Source organism: Bubalus kerabau, chromosome 23 (genome assembly GCF_029407905.1).
Source record: "Bubalus kerabau isolate K-KA32 ecotype Philippines breed swamp buffalo chromosome 23, PCC_UOA_SB_1v2, whole genome shotgun sequence".
In the NCBI taxonomy this organism is placed as follows: domain Eukaryota; kingdom Metazoa; phylum Chordata; class Mammalia; order Artiodactyla; family Bovidae; genus Bubalus; species Bubalus kerabau.
The window spans coordinates 14,546,253-14,559,726 of record NC_073646.1 but is presented as its reverse complement, the minus strand read 5'-3'; the positions used below and the strand labels follow the sequence as shown (position 1 = coordinate 14,559,726).

The 13,474-nt window shown below is 44.0% G+C and overlaps 1 protein-coding gene across 7 annotated transcripts in view; it reads right to left on the bottom strand.

The window, feature by feature from the left end:
* The window catches only part of BFAR (bifunctional apoptosis regulator), a 32,059-nt gene extending 22,879 nt beyond the window's left edge, over window positions 1-9,180 (bottom strand). For 6 of the 7 annotated variants that reach the window (XM_055561316.1, XM_055561317.1, XM_055561315.1 and 3 more), the window contains exon 1: window positions 8,940-9,179. The gene's annotated coding sequence lies outside the window, so the exon portion shown is untranslated. Of the gene's footprint in view, window positions 1-8,939 lie in introns of all 7 variants that reach the window. The other variant, XM_055561320.1, reaches the window with a different exon arrangement.
* Between the last annotated feature and the right edge of the window lie 4,294 nt (window positions 9,181-13,474).

Here is a 13,474-nt window from a genome sequence, read left to right as displayed (position 1 = left end):
AGCCATCCTCCTCGACTTGGAAGTTTCAACAGTGGCACCATCTTTTTTTTTTTTTTCTTCCGGCCGCATAGCATGTGGGATGGCCAGGGATCGAATCTGTACTGGAAGTGCAGAGTCAACCACTGGACCACCAAGTCCCAACATCTAGTCTTCAGACAGGCAATTTTCACGAGGTGCTTCTCTTTCTCCTTCCCCTCCCCCACTTTCTATTGAATTTGATGCCAGCATTTAAAACAATCTGATGTCAAAGAAAAATCCAGATTCCTGGCTGCTTCTGAAAATTCAGAAGATCTGGCAACCCTGGGCGCTCCTTGTGCGTGTTAAGAATCCACTGAAGCTGTGGATCTGAGCAGCTGCCCGCTTCAGAGGGAGCTGCAGTCGTCACCCAGCTGGTTTCCTTACTTCCATCAGCTGCCAGATTTCAGTGGATATTTCTGTTTTTCATAACTTGTTCCGTAAGGTGCTGCGTTCTGGGTCCAGCATGAGAGTGTGACATTTCTAAGTTGACTGGCCTTTTAGGCTAGAAAGCTTCTGGAGATCTATGGGCTTATAATTTTTCTCTTTCTCTGCTGTCGGGTGGTTACTTATTGCCGGGAAGGTGGTTACTTATGAGGTCTTCCTCACATTTTTCTACGTTACCCCTTCTATTCTGCTTTAGACTCAGAGGTGCAGGAGATTCCGTGTGTGAATGGCTGTGCATGAGGGCAGGTTGCTAAGTCGCGTCAGTCGTGTCTGACTCTGTGCGACCCCATAGACAGAAGCCTACCAGGCTCCTCTGTCCCCAGGATTCTCCAGGCAAGAACACTGGAGTGGGTTGCCATTTCCTTCTCCAATGCATGAAAGTGAAAAGTGAAAGTGAAGTCGCTTAGTTGTGTCCAACTCTTAGTGGCCCCATGGACTGTAGCCTACCAGGCTCCTCCGTCCATGGAATTTCCCAGGCAAGAGTACTGGAGTAGGGTGCCATTGCCTTCTCCAATGAGGGCAGGGGTCAAAAGTTTAAAAATCGTAAGCTGGCTTTATTCTCATTATATCCTCACAGACCTAGCACCTATTTATCAAATATTTCAGTAGAGGCCTTTAAAACACTTAATTTTTTGGAGGTCTTACCTATTCCTGGTTCTGAGGGACAGAGTAATACACCTCAGTTTTAAAATCAGAAGACAGATTCTGATTCCCGGCTTCACTACCAGCCATGAGATCAAAGGCAAATTATTCATCCTCCCCAAGGCTCACATCACCAGACATAAGCAAAGGGGTTACTGCTGCTGATCAGACAGGACTGGCCTCAGAATTAAGAGGACAGCACACGGGAAGCGCTCATGGTCCCTTCTTCTGCATCACGTTCCAGCGGGTGACATGTGTCAATCCATACAAGTGAAGAATTGCTGAGGTGGTGGCTTTCCCGCCCATGCCATATAACCAACTTACTCTACCATGTAACTTGTATTTATTAAAATGACCACACGTGCTTTTATTGCAAGACACATGGATGTTTTTTTAAATTTTATATTACGTTTTTGGCTGCATCTCACAGCATGTGGGATCTTAGTTCCCCAATGAGGGATTGAACCTGTGCCCTCCGCAGTGGAAGCACCCAGTCCTAACCACTGGCATGCCCGGGAATTCTCTACCCTGTAACTTTTTAACACCTGGAGAGACACGACTTCCTGAGTAGCACACCATCTTTAAAGTTGCCATGTCAAGAAATGGCATAAAATCTTAGAGAGCATTAATATGTGAAATATGACATGAATATAAGCACATGAACCAACGGCACAGCTGACATTTTCTAAATGTTCATGGGTGAGGGCTGTTGGCACAACAGATAGGAAACGATTGCTAGAAGATAATCATCACAAGATATCTATCACCCCAAAGCTATGCATGTTCTCCCCAAGAAATACCTAACTGACAGGGTACAACTGTCTGAAAATCCATGGCGGGAGAAAAAGAGCGGGACACATATAATGTCCCAACGATTCTATGGAACTAAAGACCCTGGAATGAATTTGGCTATTCCATCCCTGGAAGGCAATGTTTGTCAAGTGCTTATCTATGGACTTATCCAGAGGCCTACTCTCCAGGAGGAGGCCGGGGCCCTGCCATAGCCTGCTTCATTCTTTAGTCCCTCAACTCACACTGAAGAAAATTAATATAATGACTTTTATTGAGTTTATTGAAGAAGAATGCATTAATTTTCAGTTTAAGAATTTTTATACCTTAGCTTCTGAAGACCTCACTATGTGATGACCGTTAATTCTTCAGAAAGCGAAATTATCAAGCTGCTTAGTTCAGTGAAATTATGGTTCTACTTCTTCACTCAACAAAACACTGACTGTGACCGTAATACATACCGAACGTTTTAGGAATAAGTCTTTGAAGAGCTAATGTATTGGGATTCCAGCCTGAAAAATGTGATCTCAATTATTTCTTAGCAGAGATGTTGGCTGCAAGAATACAAAGATTTTGGCTTTAGACTGGTCTCTAGTTAGGTTATTTCTTCTCATCACATACTGCCCAACAACAGAGAATAATGACAATTGCTAATATTGATTGAGCCCTTATATAATATGAGAGGTATAATAATCTTATGGGATAATTATTATTATCATCTCCATTTTACTGACGAGAAACTGGAGACCTAACTGGTATACGACAGAGTCCGGTTTTTTGTTTTGTTTTTTCAAACAACACAAATTTCTTTTCTTTCTTACTTTTTCTGTTTTTTGGCTGCACGGTGGAGCATGTGGGATCCTAGTTCCCCGACCAGGGATCAAACCCATGCCTCCTGCAGTGGAAGCCAGGGAATTCCAGGTCAGGTTTTAAATCATGGTCTCATGTAAAGCCTGTCCTCGTACACTACGCCAGTCTAAGCCACAACATAGAGGCGCCCCTGCGAGGCTGAGAAATTCAAACCAGAATCTGACAGTACTGCATTTCGGAACGAGAACTGCAGCTTGAGGCTGTTAGGGTGACCATGCTCTTCCACCTAGGAGATAAACAAGCAGAAATATTCACGAGAAGTAGGGGTGATGGTGTTTGGGTGTACCTCATTTCTGGCACCCCAAGTCCACCCCCAGGGACACCACTTAGACACTAGCAGAACACTACAGAAATTATCAAATGTCCAAAGACCAAACACACCCATTTCTAGTAATTATGAGATACACAGAAATGAGTCCAAATGTAAGCAAAGCAAAGATCAGAAGTGGCAATAAAAAGAGAATGTGGTAAATACTTCTTGCAGGTGGTGGAAACTGGCTTTCATTAACATAAAAGAAGAACTTCCAGGCTCTTATTGTATAAAACTCTGTATTTTTCCAACTTCAAAGAGACAGACTTTCTTTCTCAACAGGGTCAGGAATCACTAGAGCAAAGGTAGCCAGCCAGCTCATGGGTTAGGTCCGTTGGTACAATTGATAGAAAACAACTGCTAGGAAATAATTATCACAAGATATCTATCACCCCAACTGTATGTATATTCTCCCAAAGAAATACCTAACAGGGTACAACTGTCTGAAAATCCATGGGGGAAAAAAAAGACCTGGGACACATATACTGTCCCAATGATTCTATGTAACTGGACACTGACTTGCTGCCCACACTCGGAGGCCCTGTGATTTACTGCTCTGGAGTGCTGTTGTGCAAGACAAGAGCACACAGCGAAGGGTCTGTGTGCCTTATCTTGTGTGAAACACTGGTGACGTCCAATAATTTAGAAAGTGATCAAAAACTACTGGTGGTCACCACTAATCCACACCTTAGCTACTGGTTTTTAAACTATCCCATTATGACTCACGCATTTCTAAACTCATGAATCCTTTTCAGGTTTTGCACACTGCTGCTTGAGCAACCTGTGCCTCTCCAACCAGATCCTGAGCTCTTGAAGGTCAGGAACCAAGTCAGAGAATTCTATCATTGTACCTGAGAGTGACTGGCACAAAGCTGAGTTCTAGTTATTTGGAGCTGAGAATAGAACCCACAAACCTTTGATTTCTATCATAGAAATTTCTTAGAACCTCTGTTGGAATCACCCCAGAAATTTGGTAAATTCAAACAAAGATATCTGGCAGAGAGGACCAGGAATCCTCCTTTTAAAGAAGCCCCTTAGAATATTCTTTACAAAAAAAAAAAGTTACTTTTAATTGAAGGATAATTGCTTTACAATATTGTGTTGGTTTCTGCCATACATCAACATTAATCAACCATAGATTACGTATGTTCCCTCCTTCTTAAACCTCCCCCCCACTTCTCACCCTATCCTGCCCCTCTAGCTTGTCACAGATCTTATTTACATGGATGTTTGGGAACTGAGAGCTGTTACATACAAATAAACACTTACAATCCTAAATATATGTTTCACATAAGGTGAGGCAAGACAGTAACGAAATCAAGCTTAAATAACATTTCCAACTTCATTTCCTCCCCTCTCAATCCTTCCTCTCACCACAGTCCCAATCACCCTCCCGGAGCAAAATCCTGATTAAGTCCTTCTTTTACTCAAAACCTTCCCAACCGTGAGAGTATAAAACCCACAGTCATTAAGGATCTTTATGGCCCAGCTGCAATCAACAGAACTTTTTAACTAAGAGCACAGACTCTGCAGCCAGAATGACTGCATTCAAATCCCAATGATTCCAATTATTAGGTTGTGTTAACCTCGGCAAGTTACTTAACCTGTCTGTGTCTCAGTTTCTTAATCCGTAAAATGGGGATATGGGTAGTACCTGCCTGATAGGATTGTTGACAGGATTAAATGAATTAATGTACGTATGGCACTCAGAATAGTGCCTGGCACACAGTAAGTGCAATTAAGTGTCCGTTTTTACTATTTTCCTGATCACCTCCTGCTACTCACCTACTCATAGGTTATACTCTAGTCGCACCTATTAATTCCTGCCGTTTCCCCACATTGTTCTATCTATAACACAGATACACACCATCTCTGGGTCAAAAGTGTCCAACTGACAAGACCCAAATCAACCATCACTTGAAAATCTTTAATGACTAACCTTCCTCATAGCTCATATTAATCCTTCCTGCCTCTGTGCACTAATGTAACTTTCATTTGTGCATGTTTTCTCATCTCCTAGACTATGATTTCCCTGGAGACGTTAGTATAATTGAAATAGTACCGTTTTAAGAGTGACACAGTCCATCTATCTCCTCTGAGCCTCTATTTGCCATTTCTAAGCTCAGGATAGTAACAATTCCTTTGAAGGAAGCTTAAATGACTAATTTCTATCTACAGATAGTCCGAAAATCTGCTGTGTGATTGATTGGCATGAGCAATTATTAATAGTGGTGTTTATTTAGTGCCAGCTAGGTAGCCACCAGGGTGGCTCAGAGGTTAAAGTGTCTGCCTGCAATGCGGGAGACCTGGGTTCGATCCCTGGGTCGGGAAGATCCCCTGGAGAAGGAAATGGCAACTCACTCCAGTATTCCTGCCTGGAGAATCCCATGGACGGAGGAGCCTGGTGGGCTACAGTCCACGGGGTCGCAAAAAGTCGGACGCGACTGAACGACTTCACTCATTCACTCAGGTAAGTAGTACCGGTGCCAAATACCAGAACTTCAAAACAACAACAACAACAACAACTGCCCTGGAGCAGCACAATTTTCCCATCAAGTTTATAGAGATATGCAGGGAAACACTGAGCACATGGGTTTGTATATCCCTAGGCGGGCTTGTTTATAAGCCAGCTGTGACAAAAACAAACCCAACCCAACCCAACCCACACTTGCATTCTTGCGGGTCAGCTCTGGGACGTGCTCCAGGAGAGGGAGGTAGTAAAACTCCTTCCCATTGGCATCGAAGCAGGGCAAAGACTAATAGAGTTTTGCCAAGAAAATGCACTGGTCATAACAAATACCCTCTTCCAACAACACAAGAGAAGACTCTATACATGGACATCACCAGATGGTCAACACCAAAATCAGATTGATTATATTCTTTGCAGCCAAAGATGGAGAACCTCTATACAGTCAGCAAAAACAAGACCAGGAGCTCGCTGTGGCTCAGACCATGAACTCCTTAACGCCAAATTCAGACTGAAATTGAAGAAAGTAGGGAAAACCACTAGACCATTCAGGTATGACCTAAATCAAATCCCTTATAATTATACAGTGGAAGTGAGAAATAGATTTAAGGGCCTAGATCTGATAGAGTGCCTGATGAACTATGGAATGAGGTTCGTGACATTGTACAGGAGACAGGGATCAAGACCATTCCCATGGAAAAGAAATGCAAAAAAGCAAAATGGCTGTCTGGGGAGGCCTTACAAGTAGCTGTGAAAAGAAGAGAAGCAAAAAGAAAAGGAGAAAAGGAAAGATAAAAACATCTGAATGCAGAGTTCCAAAGAATAGCAAGAAGAGATAAGAAAGCCTTCTTCAGCGATCAATGCAAAGAAATAGAGGAAAACAACAGAATGGGAAAGACTAGGGATCTCTTCAAGAAAATCAGAGATACCAAAGGAACATTTCATGCAAAGATGGGCTCGATAAAAGACAGAAATGGTATGGACCTAACAGAAGCAGAAGATATTAAGAAGAGAGGGCAAGAATACACAGAAGAACTGTGCAAAAAAGATCTTCACGACCCAGATAATCACGATGGTGTGATCACTCACCTAGAGTCAGACATCCTGGAATGTGAAGTCAAGTGGGCCTTAGAAAGCATCACTACAAACAAAGCTGGTGGAGGTGATGGAATTCCAGTTGAGCTATTCCAAATCCTGAAAGATGATGCTGTGAAAGTGCTGCACTCAATATGCCAGCAAATTTGGAAAACTCAGCAGTGGCCACAGGACTGGAAAAGGTCAGTTTTCATTCCAATCCCAAAGAAAGGCAATGCCAAAGAATGCTCAAACTACTGCACAATTGCACTCATCTCACACACTAGTAAAGTAATGCTCAAAATTCTCCAAGCCAGGCTTCAGCAATATGTGAACCGTGAACTTCCTGAGGTTCAAGCTGGTTTTAAAAAGGCAGAGGAACCAGAGATCAAATTGCCAACATCCGCTGGGTCATGGAAAAAGCAAGAGAGTTCCAGAAAAGCATCTATTTCTGCTTTATGGACTATGCCAAAGCCTTTGACTGTGTGGATCACAATAACCTGTGGAAAATTCTGAAAGAGATGGGAATACCAGACCACCTGATCTGCCTCTTGAGAAATGTGTATGCAGGTCAGGAAGCAACAGTTAGAACTGGACATGGAACAACAGACTGGTTCCAAATAGGAAAAGGAGCACATCAAAGCTGTATATTGTCACCCTGTTTACTTAACTTGTATGCAGAGTACATCATGAGAAACGCTGGACTGGAAGAAACACAAACTGGAATCAAGATTGCCGGGAGAAATATCAATAACCTCAGATATGCAGATGACACCACCCTTATGGCAGAAAGTGAAGAGGAACTCAAAAGCCTCTTGATGAAAGTGAAAGTGGAGAGTGAAAAAGTTGGCTTAAAGCTCAACATTCAGAAAACGAAGATCATGGCATCCGGTCCCATCACTTCATGGGAAATAGATGGGGAAACAGTGGAAACAGTGTCAGACTTTATTTTTCTGGGCTCCAAAATCACTACAGATGGTGACTGCAGCCATGAAATTAAAAGACGCTTACTCCTTGGAAGTAAAGTTATGACCAACCTAGATAGCATATTCAAAACCAGAGACATTACTTTGCCAACAAAGGTTTGTCTAGTCAAGGCTATGGTTTTTCCTGTGGTCATGTATGGATGTGAGAGTTGGACTGTGAAGAAGGCTGAATGCTGAAGAATTGATGCTTTTGAACTGGGGTATTGGAGAAGACTCTTGAGACTCCCTTGGACTGTAAGGAGATCCAACCAGTCCATTCTGAAGGAGATCAGCCCTGGTATTTCTTTGGAAGGAATGATGCTAAAGCTGAAACTAAAGACTCTGATGCTGGGAGGGATTGGGGGCAAGAGGAGAAGGGGACGGCAGAGGATGAGATGGCTGGATGGCATCACTGACTCGATGGACGTGAGTCCGAGTGAACTCCGGGAGTTGGTGATGGACAGGGAGGCCTGGCGTGCTGCGATTCATGGGGTCGCAAAGAGTCGGACACGACTGAGCGACTGATCTGATCTGATATGATTGGCGTTTCAGAGCGTGTCATCAAGACCATCTACAAGGTCTGGCCAAGGACTGGCCAATGGGCTTCGGTGGGAAGGACCCAACGAGGACTACGGAGGGCAGGACAGCACCTGGTTCCTTCTCCCCACCAAAGTTGGAGGGCCGCCTTCTGCCCCGCCAAAGATCTCCTATCAGACACGGCCTGATTCTCTTTTGCCTTTTTTTTTTTTATTATTATTACAGAGAACTCTATTTTGCATAAGTCCAGATTTCTAAGCCATGAAGTCACAATCACAAGAGCTGGGAGTGTGACTCTGGGTTTCACTTTTCCTTTCGGCGAGTCCCTTATACTCTTTTAAAACGGGTTCATTCGTTCAGCCCTGGGGCCAGAACGCACCCGGCTAGTTAGATCTGAAGCCCAGTCTGGGGTCTATCAGGAGCCCGGTCAATTCTGCACGCGCTGTCGCAGGCTGTGACCCGCGCTCCCGGGGGCAGGGTCCCGGTCATCTCCCTCCGAGGTGTGAGGCAGCCACGTCCTCTCCGTCTCGCCCTGGGGAGGGTGGAGGCGGAAATCCAGAAACTACAGGCTCGGACTGTGACCCGGGAGAGAACACACGTGAGGTCCAGTAACCGGCTTGCCGACGTGGGGCTCTCGGGAAAGATGGAGAAGCTGGCCAAGTAGGGGTCCACGCCTCAAAGCTAGGGCTGAGGCTGCACAGAACCCAGGTCTGGGAGGGGAGATCCCGCCCACCTCCTCCGACCCCGTCCTCCACCTCCTCCTTCCACACCCTAAGTCGAGCCCGGCCGCACCCTGGCTACCCTCCGCCAAGCCGCTTCTTACCTCCGCGCTCATGGCCAACCTGGCCGTCGACCCCTTCCTGGGCCCCTTCGCGGACACAGAGGAAGAGGTAGCAGCTCCACTTCCGGAAATAACCTTGGACTCTCTGCGGAGGAGGGTACCCCGCCGGCCCGCGACCATAGAGGAGAGGCCGCAGTTGTTCCCCAACCTCCTGAACCCTGCGCCCTCCCCGCTGCCTAGAGCGGCCACTCCCGCGCCTGGGGGTCCGCGCAGGCGTACTACCTCTAGCCCCGCCCCTTCCTCTTGGGTGGACAGACCTTGAGCGGAGGGCGTTACACCCTGAAGGTGCTCCCGCGGGGTGTGTGTTTTGTTAACTGCGGGAAACAGCTTTGCCCGGAAATTAAAATAATATTACAAGACCGTACTGTACTCGCCACGATTTTTTTTTGGCGGTTACATTGTATGCAGAAATCAGAGCACCGTCGCTATATTTCCATTTGCAGTATTAAGAATCGGATTATTAAAATATCTTTCTTATCGCCACGTTTTTTTCTCACCCAGCGTCTTGGTTCGTTAAACTGTGCTGTGGTGTGCTTAGGCGCTTAGTCGTGTCCGACTCTTTGCGACCCCGTGGACTGTAACCGCCAGGCACCTCTGTCCATGGGGACTCTCCAGGCGGAAATACTGGAGTGGGTTGCCATGCACTCCGCTAAGGGATCCTCCCAACCCGGGGATCGATCCCAGGTCGATCCCTGCTGCTGCTACTGCTGCTAAGTCGCTTCAGTCGTATCCGACTCTGTGCGACCCCATCGATGGCAGCCCACCAGGCTCCCCTGTCCCTGGGATTCTCCAGGCAAGAACACTGGAGTGGGTTGCCATTTCCTTCTCCACAGGTCGATACCTAGATGGTAGTTATCAAAGGCTGGCGGGTTCTTCACTGTCTGAGCCACCAGTTAAGAATTCATTCTGATTATCTGCTTTAAGTCACTGGCCTGGAGATTGATAAAACTGATCATTTTCCCCGCTAGTAATCAAATGTGCAAAGAGTAAAAAGACTGATAGTTCTGTGCTAGTGCCAGGAGTGTACGAACTCATTTTCTGGAGGATAGTCTGGCAATAGGCAGCACCATATTTTTAACATTGCAGTGAAAGATACATGACAAAATTTACCATTTTAACTATTTTCGAGTGTGCAATTCACTGGCACTAAGTGTATCCACATTATTGTGCAAGCATGACTCACATCCATCTCTAGGACTTTATCATCTTCCCAAACTGGAAATTCATATTCATTCAACAATTCTCAATAGTTTTCCCCAGCCTCTGATAACTACCATCTAGGTACCACATGTAAATGGGATCATACAGTGTTTATCTTGTGACTGGCTTATTTCACCCACCATAGTGTTCTCCAGGTTCATTTACTTTGTAACATGTGTCGGAATTTCCTTCCATTTAGAGGTAGAATAATATTCCATTGTATGTATACACGACATTTTGTTTATCCAGTTTATCTGGTGACGGATACTTGGGTTGTTTCCGCTTTTTGTCTATTGTGAATTATGCTGCTATGAATATGGGTGTACATATACCTATTCAAACCTCTACTTTCAGTTAGTTTGGGTGCATGCCCAGAAGTGGAATTGCTGCATTACATTTGATAATTCTATTTTTAATTTTTAAAGACAGGCCATAATGTTTTCCATAGGGGCTGTACCATTTTACATTCCCACTAGCAGTGGGCAAAGTTCCAATTTCTCACCTAATAGGTGTGAAATGAAACCTCATTTTGGTTTTCACTTGCATTTGTGATGTTCGGCATCTTTGCATGAGCTTATTGGCCATTTATATCTTCTTTGAAGAAACATTTAAGTCCTTTGTCCACTTGAAAAATAATTTTATTTATCTATTTATTTCGGCTGTCCTGGGTCTTTGTTGCTTTTCTCTAGCTGTGGTGAATGGAGCCTACTCTCTAGTTTCGATGCTAGGGCTTCTCCTTGTTGTGGAGCTCAGGTTCTAGGGTGCGCAGGCTTCAGTAGCTGTGGCTCCTGGGCTCTAGAGCACAGGCTCAATAGTTGTGGTGCCTGGGCTTAGTTGCCCTGTGGCATGTGGAATCTTTCCAGACCAGAGATCAAACCCCTGTTTCTGGCATTGGCAGGCAGATTCTTTACAACCGAGCCACCTGGGAAGTCCCACTCCACATGTCCATTTTTATACTGGATTGTTTGCTTCTGTGTTTTTGGGGTTGTAGGAGTTCTTTTTGTATTATGGATATTAACCCATTATCAGACATATGGTTTGCAAATATTTTCTCCCATTTTATGGGTTGCCTTTTCACCTTGTTGGTAGTGTCCTTTGAAGCACAAAAGTTTTAAATTTTGATATAATTCAATTCATTGATTTTTTTTCTTTTCTTGCTTGTGCTTTTGGTGTCATAGCCAAAAAAATCATTGCCAAATCCAAGGTCATAAAATTTTGCCTATGCTTTCTTCTAAAACCTTTATAGTTTTGGCATTTGCATTTAGGTGTTTGATTTACTTTGAGTTAATTTTTATACAGTGTTAGGTAAGGGTCTAACTTCATTCTTTTGAATGTGGATATTCAATTTTCTCAACACCATTTATTGAAAAGAGTATCCTTTCCTCATTGAATGACCTTGGCATCCAAATCATTTGAATGTATATTCAAGGGTGTATTTGTGGGCTGCCTACTCTATTTCATTAGTCTCTATGTCTATTTATGTCAGTGCCACACTGTTTTGATTAATGTAGCTTTACTCTAACTTTTGATAATTATTGAACTTAAATTACTTAAAATTTAAGTGGCCATATGTGGCCACTACTTTCTATCTAGGACTTTCAAAGCTGATACCAGTAGGCAGAGAGATATTTCAGATTTTAAGTTTGACTACTTGTATTGGTTTTCACATTTACACAGACACTGCTGCTTACACTAAGAATAGAGGACATAGCTAACTATATATAAATTTCCTATGAATGAGGAGCGGAAAATGGACTTGTGGCACCTGGTGGGGATAATATGGTCACACTCTTACTTGTTCTTTAGGGTACGTAATATTTTCTTTTGGGGGAAAATGGTTATTTTCTTTTCAAAAAGACCAACTGGTTTATACTCAGCATTTCTCCCAAACCTAAGGGGTGAATTCAGGGAAATGTGACAGCAGGTCAGAACTCTGATCATAGCTTATTGACATATTTATTTCTACAGTGCTTTACAAGTCACATACATTATCAACACTGATCCTAAAACTGATTTAGTGGAAGAGAAAATCGAAGCTTAGGAATATTGAATAATTCCATACCTAATAAACAGATAGTAAAGAATCTGCCTCCAGTGCAGGAGACCCAGGTTTGACCCCTGGGTCAGGAAGATTCCCTGGGGAAGGGAATGGCAACCCACTCCAATATTCTTGCCTGGAGAATTCCATGGACAGAGAAGCCTGACAGGCTACAGTCCATGGGGTCACAAAGAGTCGGATACAACTGAGTAACTAACACTTTCTCTCTGACCACTAACATCTTGACTGAGCCTTAGAAGCCAGATCATGTAACCAACTTCATACAGCTTTTGTGAAAGACCAAGGAGAATTCTCAGACAGCCATTTTCCTTTTTGGCATTTCTTTTTCTTAGGGATGGTCTTGATTCCTGTCTCCTGTACAATGTCATGAACCTCCATCCATAGTTCATCAGGCACTCTGTCTATCAGATCTAGTCCCCTAAATCTATTTCTCACTTCCACTGTATAATCATAAGGGATTTAATTTAGGTCATACCTGAATGGTCTAGTGGTTTTCCCCACTGTCTTCAATTTAAGTCTGAATTTGGCAATAAGGAGTTCATGATCTGAGCCACAGTCAGCTCCTGGTCTTTTTTTTGCTGACTGTATAGAGGTTCTCCATCTTTGGCTGCAAAGAATATAATCAATCTGATTTCGGTGTTGACCATCTGGTGATGTCCATGTATAGAGTCTTCTCTTGTGTTGTTGGAAGAGGGTGTTTGCTATGACCAGTGCGTTCTCTTGGCAAAACTCTATTAGTCTTTGCCCTGCTTCATTCCGTACTCCGAGGCCAAATTTGCTTGTTACTCCAGGTGTTTCTTGACTTCCTACTTTTGCATTCCAGTCCCCTATAATGAAAAGGACATCTTTTAGGGGTGTTAGTTCTAAAAGGTCTTGTAGGTCTTCTTAGAACCATTCAACTTCAGCTTTTTCAGTGTTACTGGTCAGGACATAGACTTGGATTACCGTCATATTGAATGGTTTGCCTTGGAAACGAACAGAGATCATTCTGTTGTTTTTGAGATTGCCCCCAAGTACTGCATTTTGGTCTCTTTTGTTGACTGATGGCTACTCCATTTCTTCTAAGGGATTCCTGCCCACAGTAGATGGTGATTACAGCCATGAAATTAAAAGATGCTTACTCCTTGGAAGGAAAATTATGACCAACCTGCTGCTGCTGCTGCTGCTGCTGCTAAGTCACTTCAGTCGTGTCCGACTCTGTGTGACCCCATAGACGGCAGCCCACCAGGCTCCCCCGTCCCTGGGATTCTCCAGGCAA